Genomic DNA, 6,748 nt, shown 5'->3' with positions numbered 1-6,748 from the left:
TCCCATTCACACTCAACATGTGAATGCCTAGAAATTGACACGTTGTAGCTGTGTGGTTCTCTTGGGACTTCAGCAACTCTGGAGTGAAGTAAGGTGGGGGAAAGACAAGGAGGAGTGACAGCCCTTATTTCTCCAGAGCACGCATCATGATTGCACATCAGAACTGTGCTTAGAAGAAATCTTTGTGATATTGACTCTGAAGTTTCTATTAATATGATTAGTTTGATGAACTTACAGACTATCAAGGCTCATATTTTAAAAATTACTGTTTTTTTTTTTTTTAAATAAGAACGAATAACTTAAAAAAATACTTAGACACACCGGGTCTTGTTGCGGCATGTGGGTTCTTTTGTTCCGGCACATGGGCTTCTCAAGGTGCATGTCTTCTATCTAGTTGTGGTGCAGAGGCCCAGTTGCCCTGTGGCATGTGGGATCTTAGTTTTCCAACCAAGGATTGAATTCACATCCCCTGCATTGGAAGGTGGATTCTTAACCACTGGACCACCAGGGAAGTCCCATTATTGCCTTTTGTTATTGTGTAGAACAGCAACTGGTGTGTTTTATTTGAAAATTAGAATAAGTTGAAGCAGAAAGTAAAGCTGTAAGTGGGATTCACCCCAAAGTGGGGTGATGATTCAATGGCTAGTCCGTTAGTAAGACAATAACATTGACATCTTGGCCAGAGGACAGATACCCCATGCTGTCCTGGCAGGCACTGGTGAGTATTACCAGCCGAGTGGCCACAGGCAAAGTTGACTTTGTACAGAGATGGAAAGAAGGTGTTGTGCCAGGCAGGCAGCTGTAGCAGGTGCCTGAAATCCATCAAGTCTGGAAGACTGAGGTTTAGATGGCAATGTTTGATCCAGAACCCATTGTTCTATTGGACACATGTTTGACCAAGCAGAGTGTAAGAAAATCCCATGAAGAATGGGTGGAGGACAGAAGAAGACCCTGAGGACAGCACGGCTGATGGGCCTGAGGGCTAAAGACATCAGAAGGATGGACAAGCACAAACAAGCCAGCTGTGGGTCCCCAGGAGCTTGTCTGAAAGTTCCTATGCAATTCTGCCTCTTGCAGAAGATTCCCCTCATGTCCAGCCCCTCTCCCTCGATCTCTCTCTAATAGTGATTCAATGAGTCAGCTAGATTTGCTGTCAGATCCCCAGACAGAATAAGGGTCAGATGGGCTCTGAGGGGGAAACAAGGAAGGGGAGCCTGAGTTGCCTTGCTAGAGAACTTCTGGAATATTCCATTACTCTTGGCAAAAAAATATATAGACTTTCTCCAGAAGAGGCCAACTTTGTGATCTAGTTGTAAGTACCCTTTTGATCAATCCTTCTAACAATATGCCAGGTCCACAATATGATTTTCACAAAGCACAAAGAGTTCTAAAATGTTAAAGCAAGAAAATACTTAGGGATCATTTGGTCTAGAGGTTTTTGAACTTTTTCTCTTTTTAAAGCAGTGCAACCTTTTCTTCAAAAGAGATCAAACCAAGAAGTCCAACATAAAGTCATTTATAAATGGAACAGCTCTGGCTATCCCCAGCGGCTCTTCTGAAGCATCCCGGTAGAGAGGTGAACTGATTTTGTCAAAGTCATCTAGGCTGGGGAGGGATTCAGCAGACCCCAGAGTCAACGGCCTCTCATACTCAGTCCAATACTCTGTTCATTGCACCATTTCATATTGAATGCTGATCTGACAACCCACAAAGCTAAGATATAGAACTTCTGGCCTGAAGATGTAAATGTGGTGCTGGTATTGTAAAGTTATGGGATAGCTAGTTAATAAACATACTTTTTTTCTTGTTATATTCTGAGGAGCAAAGATGAAACCTGGGTAGCTCAGGTTTCTTGCAGACCGGATTCTAGGGACATTGAAAGGACAAGGAGTTCACTGTGCTGGGTGGAAATTCTGCTGCTTAAGCCCTTTCATGTGATACTGATTCTCTGTTTTGTTGCACCTGTATCTTTATTTTTAAAATTCATGGTACATATGAAGAAGTTTGTACAATATCTACATACAGTTTAATAATAAAAATATGAACATCTTGGATCTCTCCCCAACCCTGCTTAAGAATGAGAATATTTGTGCTCACTTCAGCAGCATATATACTAAAATTGAAACAATACAGAAAAGATTAGCATGGCTGCTGCACAAGAATGATATGCAAATTCACAAATTGTTCCACAGTTTTTTACTACTGTATTTGTTACCAAAAGTGTTTCTACATATGCTACTGAAAAAAAAATCTGGAAATTCCTAATGTCCTGAGTATTAATAATAAAGTTTAAAAATGCTTTTATATTTATATATACAGAAAGAATGAGGATATTTCCAATACTGTTGAGTCTCTCATATGTGCCCTGCTCCTCCTATTCAATCTCCCTCACTCCCAGTCACCAGTCTGAGTCTTGTGTATTTGCTTACTTTTCACTCTAGTTTTACTACCATCGTGAGTCTAAGTGAACTCCGGGAGTTGGTGATGGACAGGGAGGCCTGGCATGCTGCAATTCATGGGGTCGCAAAGAGTCGGACATGACTGAGCAACTGAACTGAACTGAACTGAACTGATGCATCTCTAAGGGGCTTCCCAGGTGGTGTTAGAAATAAAGAACCTGCCTGCCAATGCAGGAGATAAAAGAGATGAGGATTTGATCCCTGGGTCAGGAAGATCCCCTGGAGGAGGGCATGGCAACCCAGTCCAGTATTCTTGCCTGGAGAATCCCATGGACAGAGGAGCCTGGTGGGCTACAGTTCATAGGGTCACAAAGGGTTGGACACGACTGAGACTTTGCACGCATGCCCAGTATGCATCTCTAACCAATGTATTATCTATTTTTGTCTGTGTTTAACATTATAGAAATGGAATCATTTCTCATCTTTCTTCTTTTGCCCAGCTTCATGCTCTAGAACATTTTTCTCATTGCAGAAAGCTGTGTCTATTATCTCTAGATATTTGTTGCTGAAGTTGAGTAGAGATTAAACCAGGATGTTAGTTATTAGTATTTAGTGTTGTGTAATGTTTTACCATCTGAATAACCACCATGGATTTATTCATATTACAGTTGCTGGATATTTGGTATATTTCTAAATTTTGCGTCTATAAAATGCTTCTGTGAATATTGTACCTTTTCTCTTCTGTAATTGCTGCTCTAGGATATACGCTCAGGAATTGACATGGTGGGTGAAGGGTGGAAACATTTTAAAATGTTACCAGCTGAGAACTAACAACTTCACTCTCTTCTCCCTGCCCCCCTTTATTCTTTCCTTCTTTTCTTCCCCTTGCTCTTCTCTTCTCTCTTTTTCTTATCATTGGACCTTAGGTGTTTAAATTGGATTAAACACAATTTTTGGCTCATGACACACTCTCATCATTGGACCACACAAGTTCTTCTCTTTATCTACTTATTCATCCATTCATCTATCTAATCATCCATTCATCTATTTGCCTATTAAAAACATACCATCTTGGATAAGGAAATGGCAACCCACTCCAGTATTCTTGCCAGGAGAATCTCATGGACAGAGGAGCCTGGTGGGCTGCAGTCCATGGGGTCACAAAGAGTCAGACATGACTGAGCATCTGAGTATTAGAAAATAAAAAAGTCTAGCTGATTCATTTTGCTGTGTAATAGAAACCAATACAACATTGTAAACCAACTATACTCCAATAAAAATTAATTTTAAAAAGAAGTGGAAAAAAATAAGATAACAAAGGAATATGTATACTATGATTCAGTTTTAAAAAAAACAAAATGTGTGTGAGTAGATACATACACAAAGGAAAAAAAACAGTTATGCACATATAAAGGAAAAAAGCTCACTTTCACATGGAAGTGAAATAATGTGTGATTTTTTTTCCTTTGTGCATATCCATAGTTTTCTAAACTGTCTTTTTTTCTACTTTCTACCTTAACTTTTGTAATTAAAAAAATAATAAATGTTGATGCTTGAAGGAAAAAACAAACATACAAAAAAATACCATCTGGCCAATAGGCAGATGTTTACCAATTACTTAGCAATTATTTGTGTCCTCTTCTCTTATCCTGTTCTTTTGCCTCCCCTGCAGAGGTAACCACTATATTGAACTGTAATATATATATATATATATATATATATATATATATATATATATACACAAATTTACTTTTTAGGAAAAGTTATTTTTGGGTACCCATACACAATTGCCGGAGAAGGCAATGGCAACCCACTCCAGTATTATTGCCTGGAGAATCCCAGGGACAGGGGAGCCTGGTGGGCTGCCGTCTATGGGGTCGCACAGAGTCAGACACGACTGAAGCGACTTAGCAGTAGCATACACCATGATACAGTACCAATCGTGGTATAGAAAATTACCCCAAATGCTAGTATCTTAAAACAACAATTATCATTTATTATCTCAGAATTACTGTGGGTCAGGAATTCAGACAGGGCACATCTGGGTGGCTTATCTCCGCTCCATGAAGTTTTCTGTGATCTCAGCTGGAAGTCTCAAATTCTGAGGGGGCTGGAATCATCTGAAGGCTTGATGGGGCCTACAGCACCCACTGCTAAGGTGCTCCCCACCATGGCTGGCCATGAGGGGACTGGTAAGATGCTTCCTCTCCATGTGGATCCCTCTACATGCTGTCTTCTCTCAGGGCTGCTGTGTATCCCCATGCATGACATCTTGCTTTAGTGAGCATATAAACCATTGTTTCTTCTAGCCTAGATGCCATCTCAAAGAATAACATGATGAAAATCATAACATTTCTCCATTTTCTTATTCAAAATAGATAAGGATCTTGAATTTGTAGAGAAGTAATCTATAAATTATTCAAGTGGAATAACAGACTCTGGGTTATCAGTTACAATCTAGGGCATGTGAGTCAATGAAGACACTGGTTGCAAAAAGTCAACCTGTTCTGACTGTCATTTAAGGGTGTTGGAAACTAAATAGCATCATGGAAGAGAAAGACGGTTTCATCCCAGCAGATGTGCTGCTTTTGAGCCCAGGCACTGTGCCACAGGAAAGAAAGGATGCCTCCAGAGGAAAGTGGTTATGGGGAGATAGATAAGATATAAGCATGAATATGAGAGAGTGAATATGAATATATGTGGGAGAGATGAAATAGGGTAGGGAGGGGCAGGAGCTGATTTTATGAAAACAGAGTGAAAAGGTTAGTATTATTCAGCCCCGAAAGGTAAAGTCTGAGAGGATTCAATAATAAAGAGGATGCAGATGTCCTGAATTTCTAAAGAAGTTGTCTTTGAGAGGTTGTTGCTGTTGTTCAATCACCTAGTTGTGTCTGACTCTTTGCGACACCATGGACTGCAGCATGCCAGGCTTCCCTATCCCTCACCGTCTCCTGAAGTTTGCTCAAGTTCATGTCCATTGCGTTGGTGATGCCATCCAACCATCTCATCCTCTATCACACTCTTCTCCTTCTGCCCTCAATCCTTCCCGGCATCAGGGACTTTTCCAATGAGTCGGTCATTCGCATCAGGTGACCAAAATACTGGAGCTTCAGTTTTAGCATCAGTTGTTCCAATGAGTATTCAGGGTTGATTTCCTTTAAGATTGACTGCTTTGATCTCCTTGCTGTCCAAGGCACTCTCAGGAGTCTTCTCCAGCACCACAGTTTGAAGTTATCAATTCTTTGGCATTCTGCCTTCTTTACCGTCTAGCTCTCACAACCATACGTGACCACTGGGGAGACCATAGCCTTGACTATACAGACCTTTGTCAGCAGAGTAATGTCTCTGCTTTTCAACACCCTGTCTAGGTTTGTCATAGCTTTCCTGCCAAGAAGCAGTCATCTTCTGATTTTATGGGTACAGTCACCATCCGCAGCAATTTTAGAGCCCAAGAAGAGGAAATCTGTCACTACTTCCACCTTTTCCCCTTCTATTTGCCAGATCTTAGTTTTTTTAATATTTAGTTTTTTCCCACTCTTTTATCCTCATCAAGAGGTTCTTTAGTTCCTCTTCACTTTCTGCCATTAGGGTGGAATCATTCCCGTATTTGAGGTTGTTGTTTCTCCCTCCTATCTTGATTCCAGCTTGTAACTCATCCAGCCCAACATTTCTCATGACGTGCTCAGCGTATAGGTTAAATAAACAAGGTGACAGCAGACAGCCATGTCGTACTCCTTTCTCAATCATGAACCAATCAATTGTTCCATAGAGGATTCTAACTGTTGCTTCTTGAGCTGCATACAGGTTTCTCAGGAGACAGGTATGATGGTCTGGAATTCCCATCTTTTTAAGAGCTTTCCACTGTTTGTTATGATCCCCACAGTCTAAGGCTTTAGCATAGTTGATGAAACGGAGGTAGATGTTTTTCTGGAATTCTCTTGCTTTCTCTATGATCCAGTGAATGTTGGCAATTTGCTCTCTGGTTCCTCTGCCTTTTCTAAACCCAGCTTGGATGCTGGAAAGTTCTTGGTTCACATAATGCTGAAGCCTAGCATGTAAGATTTTAAGCATGACCTTGCTAGCACAGGAGATGAGTATAATTGTCCAATGGTTTGAACATTCTTTAGTACTGCCCTTCTTGGGAATTGGAAGGAAGATTGACCTTTTCCAGTCCTGTGGCCACTGCTGGGTCTTCCAGATTTGCTGACATATTGAGTGCAACACTTTGATCATCTTTTAGGGTTTTGAATAGCTCTAGTGGAATTCCATCATCTCCACCTCCACTTATTAACAGCAGTGCTTCCTAAGGCTCAATTTACTTGACTTCACACTCCAGAATGTCTGGCTCT

The 6,748-nt window shown here is 40.8% G+C and overlaps 1 non-coding gene across 1 annotated transcript; it reads left to right on the top strand.

Annotated features, from left to right (window-relative positions):
• The first annotated feature begins 2,089 nt into the window (after positions 1-2,089).
• Positions 2,090-2,196, top strand: LOC129633488 (U6 spliceosomal RNA). The gene has a single exon (XR_008705072.1). It is a non-coding gene; the product is annotated as a U6 spliceosomal RNA (small nuclear RNA).
• The last annotated feature ends 4,552 nt before the right edge of the window (positions 2,197-6,748 follow it).

This window comes from Bubalus kerabau, chromosome 18 (assembly GCF_029407905.1).
Source record: "Bubalus kerabau isolate K-KA32 ecotype Philippines breed swamp buffalo chromosome 18, PCC_UOA_SB_1v2, whole genome shotgun sequence".
Taxonomy (NCBI): Eukaryota; Metazoa; Chordata; class Mammalia; order Artiodactyla; family Bovidae; genus Bubalus; species Bubalus kerabau.
This window is presented reverse-complemented; position numbering and strand designations above follow the sequence as displayed.